At 38.8% G+C, this 14,408-nt stretch overlaps 1 protein-coding gene across 2 annotated transcripts in view; it reads right to left on the minus strand.

The window, feature by feature from the left end:
* The window catches only part of LOC108244718 (galactosylgalactosylxylosylprotein 3-beta-glucuronosyltransferase 1), a 51,397-nt gene extending 38,345 nt beyond the window's left edge, over positions 1-13,052 (minus strand). For both annotated transcript variants that reach the window (XM_017431141.3, XM_017431140.3), the window contains exon 1: positions 12,826-13,052. The gene's annotated coding sequence lies outside the window, so the exon portion shown is untranslated. The remainder of the gene's footprint in view (positions 1-12,825) is intronic.
* Positions 13,053-14,408: the final 1,356 nt, after the last annotated feature.

The following is a 14,408-nucleotide window of genomic DNA, read 5'->3' on the forward strand; positions in this document are numbered from 1 at the left end:
AGTCATGCTTTGCCAGATTATTGAAAGCCTCACAGCAAGTAGATGTCCAGCGTTCACGTTTCGTTCATGCCTGATCTCGACCATTGCCTGTTCCTCGACCACCGTCTCTTGCCTGCTCCTTGCCTGATACTGCTTTGGACTCTGACCTCTCCTTACGGACCTCGCTACGCTCACCTGGACCTCGCCCTTTGGATTTGCCCTCTCTGGTTTTGGCTTCGGACTTCTGACTCTCTGGTAACGACCCCACGCCTGTACCTGGACTTTCCCTCTTGCCTCAGTCCCTTTCAGACTAGCCTGTCTGCATCTAGCCACCAAGCTAAGGAGGACTTACCTGTTCTGGTCCCGATCCTCGACGGTCACGTGAGTGCACAGTTCAGAGCTGCTGGTCCCGATCCTCCTCTTTCCATAATAAAATCCTTAAAACTTCGTTACTGTGTTGCGAGTCTGAATCCTGTCAAGTCCTGCCTTGTCATTCTGACACAATTTCAGGTGTTGCCAAACGTGAGTACCCAGGAGGCAGACAGAACACGGGAGACAAGTTGAAAAAATAATAAGATTTATTTTGTGCCAGGAAGGTAAGGGGAACAGGATCTGAAAAGGAGGGCAGAATGATTAGTCCTTTGAGCTGCTAGAGGTTCAGGGATGGAGCAAACTATCGGTGTAGCGTGGAGGCTTACGACAGGTGGTAGGGTACGAGCTTGGAGGTGCGGTTTCAGGAATCCCAGGTGAGTATTTACAAGGTGCAGGTAAGTAGTTTGCAAGTGGAGATCTGTTGTGGTTTCCAGTTCCCGTCGGTGGATATTGACACAAATCTGGTGGTGGTTTGTGGATGACAGGCAGGCCTCGGTGTTGAGCCAGCAGGTAGGCCTCAGAGAAGAAGCACAGAATCTTCAGATCTTAAGCAGGTTAGCCGGATCAGGTAAATAGTGGCAAGGCTTCCAGGTAAGTAGTTCTCGGGTGGCAAGGTGGTGAGCAGAGACAGGATTACTGGTAAGTAAACAGAAGACAGGCACAGGTAAGTAACTTTCAGAATCTCCTAACTTGGTTTTCTGGCTGAGACTGTTTACCCAAGGCACTCGATGCTTCAGCGAAGAACTGCTCTTGGTGACTGCCTTAAGAACCCTGGGACTGGATGATGAGAACCTGCTGCAGCTGTGAGTAATTAGGAGGCCGGCCCATGAGACGATCCGAGGGAGCAGAAACAGATAACAATGGCAGATTGCCACACTTTCAAGCTACTTGCTTTTAAAAGAGTTTTTATTTTTTGGTTCAATTGTAAACAAGAAGCACCGAGAAAATGCAAACCTCCACCAAGGACATAGGGTCACTGACACCACTGAACTCTTGTACGATCAGGACCAAGATCCGGCTCACCACCAAAATTTAATGTGTTGTTTTTTGTGGCAACCCCAATATTTCCTAAAAGTTTAATCAATACCTACTTGTTCATTAGTTTTTAAGTAATCTTGCTTGCAGATGAATGGACAGCAAGACAAACAAACCAACAAAGATACCTGAAAACGTAATCTCCTTGGAGAAAGATTTGTCTGGATTTTGGAGGATTTGTAATAACCTTTAATAACAATTTTGTATGCCTGGTGTATGATCTTTCAACTTTGCCTGCTAGAAATAGTTCTCAAACGAGTAAATCATATGGTGGCAACATATTAGCTGTAGTTGGTTTATATCTGTGAAGGATGGTAACTAAAGAGGACAGACTGCAAAAAGTGCATACATATCAGACTCTTCTGCCAAAGTTTGAATTTTGTAATGAAGCTACTTTTTTTGCTTTTGTTCAAAAGAAATAATAATAAAAAAAATGTTTAAAAATACAAAGCAACTAGCCTTCTATTCTGCAGTTAAAGACATTTTGCTTTCTCATTTCAAAACTGGAAAGTGTGGAGTTCTAAGTGTAAATGTCTGTTATGTGTTTATAAGCCGAGTCTATGTTTTCACCTGTAATGTCCAGTAGAGGGTGCTTTAGCCTGGGTTGTATCGAGCTGTACCTTTATTAAAACCAAAAACAAGAGTTAAAAAAGTTTGTTGCCTGTTAGCCAGTACTGGAATATCCCACAAACTAGAGGAAGAGGAAGATGCCCTTAGAGTCTTAGAGTCGGATTTCAATGAGAGAAACTATGGGGATAAGGACGTATCCCAGGATGATATTCACTTTTTACAACTCCTTAGTGACACAATAAAGCAAAGAGAAGATGGACACTACCAGATAGCCCTTCCCTTCAAGGACAATAAGCCACCAGCCCTTCCCAACAACAAGAGGCTAGCCACAGTTCGACTACAACACCTAAAGAAAAGGTTAAAGGCTGACAAACAGTATCACGAGCACTACAGCGCCTTTATGAGAGATATTATCAGCAATGGCGATGCAGAACTAGCCTCTCTCTTGGCTAATGACGAAACTGCATGGTATATCCCACACCATGGGGTGTACCATCCCAAAAGGCCAACAAAGTTAAGAGTCATTTTTGATTGTTCTGCAAGGTATCTTGGCATCTCACTGAACAACACTCTTCCCACAGGTCCTGATAAGATTAATTCATTGGTGGGAGTGCTCTGTCGTTTCAGAAGGGAGAATGTAGCTATAACCTGTGACATTGAAAGAATGTTCCATCAGTTCTTTGTTTGCCCTGAGATGCGTAACTACTCACGATTTCTATGGTGGCCAGATGGACAATTAGACACAGAGCCCAAAGAGTACAGAATGGCTGTGCATTTGTTTGGTGCTGGATCTTCTCCTGGATGGGCTAATTTTGGCCTTAAGTACCTAGCACAACAGCACAAATCCGACTACCCAAAGGCCTCCGACTTTATCGAAAGAAGTTTTTATGTAGACGATGGGTTGACGAGCATCCCATCAGTCAAAGAAGCACACGAGCTCATCACAGAAACACAAGCTCTTTGCAAACTTGCAGGTTTACGTCTGCACAAGTTTAATTCCAACCAAAGTGATGCTCTCTCTCATCTTGCAACCTCAGAAAGAGCCAACAGAATGGACTCACTCAAACTCAAACCTGATACTACGCATGAAGGTCATGTGCTTGGAATCCAGTGGTCAATCAAAAATGACATTTTTTTTTCAACTGGATCCCATTCTGGATCAGGGACTTCTCCGAGTTGGTGGAAGACTAAAGAACTCCACTCTCTGCCAGGATCTGAAACACCCTATTATCCTCCCAAAAAAACATCACATTACAACGCTGATCATATCTCACCTTCATTCAAAGATTTGCCATCAGTGCCGAAGCCAGACGCTCATGGAAATCAGAGCAAATGGGTTTTGGGTGATTGGTGGGAGCAAAGAAATTGCAAAGCTAATAAGCAAATGTGTGCAATGTCGAAAACTTCGAAAGCCCACAGAGGAACAACGCATGTCTGAGCTACCGAAGGAACAAGTTGAAGTCTCAGATCCTTTCATTTACTGTGGAATGGACTGCTTTGGATCATTCACCACCAAGCAAGGCCGTAAAGAACAAAAAAGGTATGGACTCCTCTTTACCTGTCTCTCTTCACGTGCAGTCCACATTGAAATGTTAGAGAACCTGTCCACAGACTCTTTCATTAATGGCCTACGATGTTTTATCAGCTTAAGAGGAGCTGTCTGTAAGCTGTACTGTGATCAAGGTACAAATTTCATCGGGACCAAAAATAAGCTAAAGGAGGCCCTCAAAGAATGTGATACAAATGTCCTGGAGGCGATAAACAGTGTGAGTTCATATTAAATGCCACATCTGCTAGCCATGCCGGAGGTGTGTGGGAACGACAGATTCGAACCATCCACAACATTCTCAATGCCACTATTACTTAATCACAAGGCAGGCTGGACGACGCTTCTCTAAGAACCCTGTTTTTTGAAGCAATGTCCACCATCAATGGCCGACCATGAAGCGTTGATGGAATCAATGACCCTAAATCACTCATGCATTGCGCAACATCTTTGCATAAACTTTGGCTTAATTGGTGGTGTCGACCCTGTTTCCTGATTTGCAAAGTATCTGGATTGCTACCCGAAGCTTCATTCAATTCTCTTGGGTGACTCCGAACCATCTCATATTAATGAAATCAAAGGTTGCACTGGCCCCCCTCAGGACATTTGTGAAGGAGGACTTGTTTGCTAGGAAAAGATGGCGCAGAGTGCAGTATCTAGCTGAACAGTTTTTGAATAGATGGAAAGTGGAGTACCTTCTAAACATATCTACAAGACAAAAATGGCACCAGCCCTGTCGAAATCTTGAAGTCAATGACATTGTCATTATAAAGGAAGACATGCTTCCCAGAAGTCAGTGGCAACTGGGTCGAGTTGTTGAAGCACCACAAGAGGATGATGGCTTGGTGCGCAGAGTCAAGCTTCAAGTTGGTAATCAAAATCTAATCAGGAAGCGGGACACAACACACAAACCTCACATAATGAGTGACCTGTTCAAAAACTTGTAGTTCTTTTAGAAAGTCACTAACTGATGCTCATTAGCCTCACATCAGACATTATATTACTATAAGTTCATGTGTGACATAAACTGCATTTTGTTTGTTCATTATTTCTTTAACATCCAGTTGTCATGCTGAAAATCATGCACAAATCATTACCATGCTTTCGTCATACATGATTTGGTGGGAGTGTAAATGTCTGTTATGTGTTTATAAGCCAATTCTATGTTGTCGCCTGTAATGTCCAGTAGAGGGTGCTGTAGCCTGGGTTGTAATGAGCTGTACCTTTATTAAAACCAAAAACAAGAGTTTTGCCTGTTAGCCAGTACTCAGGACTGGAATGTCCCACAAACTAGAGGAAGAGGAAGATGCCCTTCATCTCTGTAACTCAGGACTGGCAGCGCACATTTGTCATAAAGCAGTGCAAGGTTTCTTAGCAGCACAGCATGGACTTTGGCGATATAAACACTTTGCAGCCCTTGGACAGTGGAGCGAGGTACATGTTTAGACCTCTATTAGTTCACGAAGTTTACACTTCATGTAACGTATTCATGTTTTGTGTCAAACAAATCAACTAAGCGGATGTATTTTATATTTTCTTTAGTTTTCACAATGTACTTGATGCACTCCAACAAATTTGGCTTTGAATGAAGTAAATGTGAATCTACCGCACCAGTCAAAGCTCTCCGTGTTTTCTTGGGTCTGAGGGACTGCGACATTAAGCCTTGAAATGCATGAGATGGTCCATTCATGCAAGCTAAATTCACATGCAGATTAATCTCACTGTCCTCCCACTGGGAATGGGAGGGGAGTGAATTTTTGGAGGGTGGGATTTTTTGGATTTGGCACATCCTTTAAAAAAAGTCTTTGATTTGTTTGAGCTGTTTAAATGTAAATAAGTTATTTGGATATAAATTCTACTTGGACAAAACTCTGGATAAAACCTGTTTTTTTTTAAACATAATGTTATCATGATACCATATATTATTTTGACAGGCTTCATCAATGAGAAAAATGGGGCGTATGGGAAGATGGGAAGAATAACATCCTGCACCATCCATTTCACATTAATACAAAAATGTTTTAGGTTGCCCATACTAGAGAAACACTACAGTACAGAGATCCCAAAGTTGTAGCAGCTGGCACCAAGATCTGCCCTGACAGGAAGTGGAGTGCTGCAAAGTAGCTGAAGACAGCCAAAACCAGACTGAAGCCCTAGGCTGTCATTGGTGAAGTGGTAACAGGAAGATGGGAAAGTACAATGGACTGGCTTCTGGCAAACAGAGCCCCAATGCATTAACTGAAACACACTCTTAGCAGCTGCCCCAAAGCATGGGATTGGTTACTACTTCAGGTGCCAGGACCACGTGGTGAAGGTAGTTGCCAAGAGTGTCTCCTCAACCATAACAAGTCAAACTTTGTTTTCTTGAGATAATGAGAATAAACCAGATGGTTTAAAGGAATAAAAAAAAGCACCGAAGCTTTGAAGCACGCTTCAAACTCGACAGGGTAGTTATGGTGAAGGAGTGGGCTGAAGCTTGCTTCATGAGACGTCACTGATGACGTTTGAATCACTTCACTGCTTAATTCAGACCGAGTCAGCTGACTGCTTTGAATTGACGGGCAGAGCTTAGAACATTTGGCACGATTTAGTGTATTTAAGATGGCTCAAGCCCCGGTCCACATCCCCATTTTACATGTTTTATATGTTACAAACAACTCTCGTATTTTGATATTCAGAGTTTTGGTGAATTATTCTGACATGGAGCAAACATTATGAAGCGTTCCCAAGTGTGGGAATATTTTGATTTGGTGCCAACTAATAAGGTAATGTACATTCAAAGTGTTTATTAGAAAGCCTATAGCCTATACTATACAGTAGTGTAATAGTCATGGTATCATGTTATGCAAGAGGTGCAGTTCTTACTGATGTCAAATACATAAAAGGTAAGATGAATAACATCAAGTTGTTGTCTTGGTTTCTTGAATAAAACACCTGAAGTAACACAAGCACCCTCTTTATTACACCAAGCACAATGTCCAAAAACACTTAAGCACACCAAGCACACTCCCAAAGAAAATATGAATGACAAACCAAACATTTTCACAACATTGTTTTTAAATTAATGTTTCATAGGTAAATTACTCAAGCTTTAATGAGGTACTAAAAACATGTACAATACACATATATACATAAGTGTTATTACAGTGTTTTTATTTACACAAGAGATGCATCACATTTGCAGGGCTTCATTTGGTGCAACAATCACTACTGCCAGTAGATGTCACCCAAGAGAATTGAATGAAGCTTCGGGTAGCAAACCACTTTATGACACAATGGTCATAAAGTGCTTCAATGATTCAATGCTTCAAAAAGCATAATTTTACCATCACTACTTGTAACCTTGAAAAAATATTTGTGGGTAAAGTAGTTCTAGTCTTTAACATGCAACCACTACTAATGCGAAAACTATATAACCCCATTTTATTACTTTTCTAATGAGCGTGTAAAACGTAAAAATGTCATTTAACAACACTTGGTTGAGTCTTTATTAAACAGACAAATGTAAAAAAAAAAAGACCTTTTGTATCTTTAGGAACCAGCAGTTGGCATACTAATCTAAAGCAAAGCTTTTTTTACAGGTTGGTTTGTCTCCTCCAGAATTTATCAAAGTTCACACCTTACCACAGGATCAACTCAAATATGACCATAATCAAGCAAGTTAAGAAGCTTAAATCGTCTTGTTTGTGAGTGCTGCATTATTCTAATAGAATTCAAATCAACAGCCAGAAACAAATGACTATCCCTTTCATCGAGAATTACAATGGAATATTTTGCTGGGATTGTCATTAGCCTAATTCTATTATTCCACAATCAAAGTGAGACAAATTTGTGTAGGCAGTCACAGCTAATGATGTGGTGTCTTGCTTTGCCCTGGAGTGATTTCTGAATTATATCCATTGCTGAGAAATATCTGGTAATAATAATTCAAGACAGTGTAGCAGAAAATATGCAGTACTGTATTGTGCAAAACCACAGATTTAACCAGATCTGTACCATTGTAGGACAGTGTTTTGTAGTGCCAACTTCATCTTCTGCATGACCTAAAAGCAAATAGTTAAGAGCCTCCAACTGCAGTGAGAAAAATGATTAAGGCAACAGTTACTGAGCTCTTGAAGTGAATAGGTTTTCTTTCCTTTTAGTAGCAGCAACTCGTGTTTGTTGGGTTTGGAGAGTGCGGCAGACCCAAAATGCAGATTCATACCCAGAGCTTAAAGAAAAATTAATTTATTTAAATAAAGAAACAAAACCAAAAAGCTGACATGGCAGCAACAGAACTGAATAACAAAAAAACTTACTAAATTCAGGGTGGCAACGATACAAGGGAGAGGCACAAGGAAACCCACACAGCACGTTGGAGTGACAAGTGAGGGGAATGACCAGGTTTTAAAGACTGCAGGTAATTAGGAGAAGTGGGCACAGGTGAGTGATTACTAACATGAAGCAGGTGAAGATGGGCGTGGCAGGAAAACAAGAAATAAACTGATGAGAAGTGAATGATAACTGGAACACAAAAGACACAAGGAGCAAAAATTGAACTAAGACAAGACTAGACATGAAGACAATCAAATAACAAAATAAAAAAAAATAAACAGTACAAAAGAAACTGTTAAAGTGAACACAGGATAACAAGAAAGAAAACAGAAAGACAAAAAACAATAACCTTAAATATAAAAAAGAACTCAAAGAAAACACAAGTCCTGACAGTGTTAAGGGAAAAGTCACTTTTTTTAAGAAGAGTTAACCTTTAGGTATGCATCAGACTGACAACATAAATGAAACTGATGAAACCACTAAGACTGGGTTAAGAATTGACCAATGTTAAAACTAACTTTAAAACATGGAAAGTTGACTCGTCACTTTCCTTCTTAGTATATTTATATTAGTATAAATTATCATTTCAGTGCAGACCATCCCATGGAGCTTAATTGTTTAATAACAAAACATGTTGAACCACAAAGCAGCTGGTAGAAAAACTCTTAACCCTGCTGAAGCCCTCAAAAAAGAGGGATGAAGAGAGGACACGAAGCCCTTGTAATGTCGGTTCTATTTGACCCAAAGGCCACGGGAGTGTTAAATGATGGCCTGCTCAAGATTTTAATTACAGTTCATTGTTGTAGCTACAATGATACAGTTCTTGCTCACCGATATATAAGAATAAATAAACAAGATTTTTAAAACAGTGGAAGGTATGAATATATGTCAAGCTGCTGTTAAAAAGAACTTCAGGTTTTAAAATTAATTTTAACAACGTTTTGATGCTGGTCGGTAGACTACAAAGCCAAGTCAAAGTCAAGTCAAATTTATTTATATATGTCATTTAAAACCAATTTTTTCCTGCATGCCACCCATCCTCACGATAAATACACTCGCCACATGCAGAAATCAACTTCATCACTTGTTTCTCAGTTGTTCCGGCTGTTCGAATCCAGAGGTAGGCCAAACTTTAAAAGTAGAGCAGTAAGTTTCAAGTAGCCCAGGCTTTTTTAGTACAGCTCATTTAGATGGGGAAAGAGAATTTGCTGATTTTTCTTTTCCAGTCCTCCCAGATCTTACAGCTCTTATGCACCAAAACTGATGTCAAGATCTCTTCTAGGTCTCTTCAAATCACCAGCCTCTGGGCAGTAAAACAGCACTTTAAACACATGGCAAAGATGGCATCCAAATCTCAACTGCAATACACAAGCTATGGCTGTGCAAGGGGATGTACTCTGTGTGTTATCTAGTTATACTAAATATGTGCATTTCTTCAATGAATGCTTGGACTTTAATATGTAAGAAGTCCATGACATTGTCTTTATGCTGTCTGCTGTTTGTATGAAGAAAGGCTGCAGGACAACCCAAAGAAGACTAAACATGGATGGATAGATAGATAGATAGATACTCTAATATGCATTCATATTTTTAACATTATATTCAGACAAACCAGTATGGGGTACTGGAAGCTTTTTAAAAAGGGCTGTATTTGGCCCACGAGCTGTTTGTTGAATAGACCTGTTGTACACTATCTTTCCCATAGATTTGATTTAAAACTCCTTGCACGGTTAGCACTTCCTTCATTAAATCACTGACACAGTTCAGGAGAACTTCAGAGTCAGCATGCTGTTTCAGGCTGGTTCTGCAGGGACTCTCTTGGAGTATTGATCTGCTCACCAAGCATCCCCTCAGCTTCGAGTGAGGATTTGCTTTAGATCTGACCCTACTTTCAAAAAGTGCTTAATCACGTACAAACAGTTTCACTCAATAGAAATTAAAAACACACAGCAGTGTGAAGATAAAAAGGACAAACCAGCATTAGTGGTTGAAAGGGTAATCATAATCCATCTGAGCTGCTGTAAACTCTGCTGAGAGGCATTTCCCAAAGATTACACATAAACTGATGGAGAAACAAAATGTTAGGAAGGATTTTTATATTCTTATGAAACACATTCTGATAAATGCATGGCTTCATTTTTCATTAGTTTGTTACACAGACTAATTGTAGGCAGTTAAATCAGTAAACCATGTGGTTTAGACACAACAAATTGTGAATATTTTTATTTTTGTAAAAAAACAACTTAAATGCTCAGTGCTAAATGACTGCTGAAATTTGTTGAAGAAGATGAAACTGAAATTTTAAAGTTAAAACAACCATAACAAAACTAAAATAAACAAAATAGTAGGTTAAAACTAAATGTAGCAAAACAGTAGCTAAGAGCAAAACAGTAGCCATAACCTATACTTAGCAACACCATAACAAGAAGCTAAAGTAAGCCAAAAGCAAAAAAATAACAATAAAATAAATTGAAAAACAGTGTGTAAAACCTAAATGCAGCAAAAGGATTGTTGATAAATTTGAATTGGTATATAGCAATAAGCTAAAATTAACAAAACCATAGCAATAAGTAGAAATAAAAAAGTAGGTTAAGGCAAAAAATTGACAAAGCAGTACCTAAAATCTATGTAGCAGGACAATTGTTGAAAGCTAAAACCAGCAAAACTGTAGCAATAAGCTAAACAATAGTTAAGAGCAAAAGAATTGCAAAAACCATAGCAAGAAGTTAAAGTAAGCAAAACATTAGCCAAAAAGCCAAAAAAATTGAAGAACAGTTGCTGAAAACTAAAATTCTCAGAACCATAGCTAAAAGCTACAATTAAAAAGCAAGTTAATAGCTAAAAGGAGCATAAGAAGAAAAAAATAGAGCAAGTATGCTAAAACAGATTAAGATCTCTATGTATTTCCATGGGTAAAAGTTTTGTAAAAAAAAGTGAAATATTTCAAAACCTATAAAAGTTACAAATGTTAAAAGTTATAGACATCTATTCCTAATTGAGTCAATCATTTTGATATATGAATGAATAAAATAGCAGAAAGGTATTTTAATTGAAAAAAGAAAGTACAGAAGAAACTGGAAGATAATAGAGTGAATGTTAAATCAGTATTCCCACAATAAACTGATTAAACTACAGTGCAGTTTACCACTTTTTATACTGTAGACTGAACACAGTGTTATCACTGAATTATTTTCTTGTTGTGTAAAAGCCTCAAGAACCAAAAATAACATGGTTTAAAGAGAAGTGGAAAAATTAAAAAACAGGTTAAATCCATATGTTTGTAAAAGTCTGAATAACTATTGGTGTTAAGTTCTGTTCTAAAAACCAGCAAAATGTGAGAAAATTTAGTGTTGCCCATCATAAAAAGGTGAAGGCAGATGATAATGTTTTTGTCTGTGTCTGAATGTGTGTGTTGTGTCAATTGGCAAACATCTCATGGACCTCTTAACAAATTTAATTCAAACAAAAAGTAATCAACTGATTAACTTTTGTAGTCAACTTGATTCAAGATGGCTGCCACATCCAACTGACCAACAACCCCCCACCCCACCCCCCAAAAAAACCATCAACAACACAAAAATAGCTGTAACACAGCCATTTTAACAGATATTGAGCTAAAATGTGGTGTGGTGGTAGCTGAGAGTCATTCACAACACCTACTCCAAGCACCACTCATTGTGTGAAATCTTTGTCTTAAAAATTTAGCATTAACTTTTGGACTAAACCTTTTTGTCTGTTAGCAAAAAATCTTGTAAACCACTGGACAGATTTTAGTAAAACTTTAAATGTTCATTTACAGCTGATTAACTTTTGGAGTCAGTTCAAATCAAGATGGTTGCCACAGTTAATTAACTTTAGGCAACACAAAATGCTATAACTCAGTCATTTTGAGAGATATTGAGCTAACATTTGATGTTGTCATAGTTGAAGGTTATTTACAACACATACTCTGCCATATTATAATATTGTGCGACATTACACATAATGTTATTTACAAAGTCTGACCAACAACGGCTATGACACTGTCATTTCAAAATACAAGATGACCTTAGTCTGAAGCTCTGGCATGAATGGCAGCGGGTGATATGCATTCCTTCAAGAAATGCTAGGGCTTTAATTCGAGACAGCTTTTGCTAAGGTGTAAAATAATAAGAAAATGATTTGCAGAATCTGTCAAGTTAAAGCAACATCACTGTGGGATCTTAATATGTAAACCAATGGATCTTGCATGTTTAATGCTTCACTTTCTTTCTTATTTTTCCTGTTACATTTGGTCCTAATCAGACAATTACTGCACTTTGCATGAGTCACAGCAGTAGTTTTTAAGTGGCACAACTCTTGAGTTCTTAAATAAGGCTTGTGTTGAGAAACAGCTTTATTAGTGTCAGTATTTTTTTAGAATTAGCACCTGACAAGTTTACAGTGAGATTACTTGAAGTCCAATTGAAATACTTAGATTTTACAAGTGCACAAAAGTATCAGTACAAATATGTATAAACTACATGAAGTATGTAGAATCTTTCAGAACTAATGCAATATAAAATACATTCCTTTTTTAATATATGAAGTCCATGCTGTCATCTATAGCCCAGTTGCTTCTCTGGGACCTTCTGGTAATATCTTTGAAAGGTTTCTATGGTTTGGAAATGTCTTGTCTTTTGTAGCTTTGTGTAAAGTTAGACATAGATATCTATCAGATCAATTATATATAAATATATTCCAATATGTCCCAAAACACTCATTTTATTATCGACATTAACTGTTTATTAGCTGTATAGTTTTTTACTCTGTGTTTTTGTCACAGAAATACGCTGGAATTTTCCCAATGAGAGAGAAATAAAAGATGATTTTTATTCATCGGACAGTCTAACTTTACACAATGTCAAGTTAGACGCAGACTATCTGAACACTCAGTGTCCCACTGAAAACAATTTCAAAGCACATCTGCTTTTTTCATGCTGAACATTTTAAGACTGAACTCCAAGGAGGAAAAGAAAGAGAGTTCTGACCTTAGAATGTAGCAGCTGAGCATCCACACCTCTGCATGCAGCCTTCTCCTCTGAAGTCTACGCCTCTGAGCACGAATGATCTCTTTTCACTTTTCTGCAGTAGCCACTATTCACACATGAATGCTGTATCCCTGAATGAATGAATGAATGAATGAATGAATGAATGAATGAATGAATGAATAAGTGAACAGGATACACAGGCACAAGGAATGCGCTGCCAGTGCCCCCCGCCGTGCTCCAGCGCTCACATACTGAGATGTGGGAAAGAACCGTTTACTTGGCATCACAGTCACTCCCTCCCTCCTCCTCCCATCACTCTTCTTCTCTCTATCACTCTCTCTCCCCTCTCATTATTTGGTGTCACTAAGCTTTCCTCAAAGCAAATGATGCTCAACCTCCTGACTTGTTGTAAATGCCATTACACATGAATCTACCCTCGGTGTACGTGTGCGAGAGATACAGACATGGCACAAAGATATCAATCTGTGTACTTATGAAGATTTAATGAAGCTTATGCTCTGATGGCAGAGCCTACTCTCTCAAACAAGCAGCAACTGGCATTTACCAGAGGGACACTGGCAGCCCACACAGGAGCATGAGGATATAAGGGAAAATGTCCTGATTGTGTTGTGTGAAGACAGAAAAATTAAAGGTCTAGCATTTCATTTGAAGGAATACACATCACCCGCCATTTTCATGCCAGAGTGTTAGGCTGAGATCATCTTATGGTGAGAAATATAAGATGCTGAGAAATGACAGAGCCATCTTGGTTAAGCCTTGAAAGATATATTATTAGATATATATTCTCATGCAGCATTATGAGATATCACACTCAGAGTATGTGTTGTAAATGACTCTCAGCTACCACCACATCATGTTTTAGCTCAGTATCTGTAAAATTGACTGAGCTGGATGTTTTATGCTTTTGTTGCTGTCATAGATCAATCATGATCAATAAAATTTAACACTCCTTACAAAAAAATAACAAAAAACCTTTGATGTCAAAGTGAAATCAATTTTCTACAAAGTAATGCCAGTTAAATAAAAATATGTAATGTAAAATAAATGACTGCATAAATATTCACCCCCTGTAAAGTGACTGTCCTAATTCAACTCAGAAAAGATTATTGAAAAGTAAAGTCAGGGGATAGAGACAAAAGGATTTCCAAGGCCCTAAAAATCCCCAGGAGTTCTGTTAGACCCATTATTAGGAGATGGAAGGAATATGGGACATGTGTAAATCTACCAAGAGCAGGACGTCCTCACAAACTGAGTGACTGTGAAGAAGGAGAATAGAGAGAGACCACCAAGTGACATAAACCAGGTATTTTGTCCATGGAGCGGAGCCGAAACCAGACACGGAGACTTAGAATCAGGTAAGTGGTTTTATTTACATGTGCAGGTATTTACAGTGAAGAACAATTGGGCATCGTCTGAAAAGCAAGGAGGAGTAAGGTGAGTCTCGGGTACAGGTTTTTTGGCTTGCCAGAATTGGAGAGTTAGTGAGTAATGTTTCTTTTCTTACAGGTTCGAGAGGCGTTTGTGGCATCGAGGAGGGGGCCGAGGTTCTAGCAGCAATCTGG

This window comes from Kryptolebias marmoratus, linkage group LG13 (assembly GCF_001649575.2).
Source record: "Kryptolebias marmoratus isolate JLee-2015 linkage group LG13, ASM164957v2, whole genome shotgun sequence".
In the NCBI taxonomy this organism is placed as follows: domain Eukaryota; kingdom Metazoa; phylum Chordata; class Actinopteri; order Cyprinodontiformes; family Rivulidae; genus Kryptolebias; species Kryptolebias marmoratus.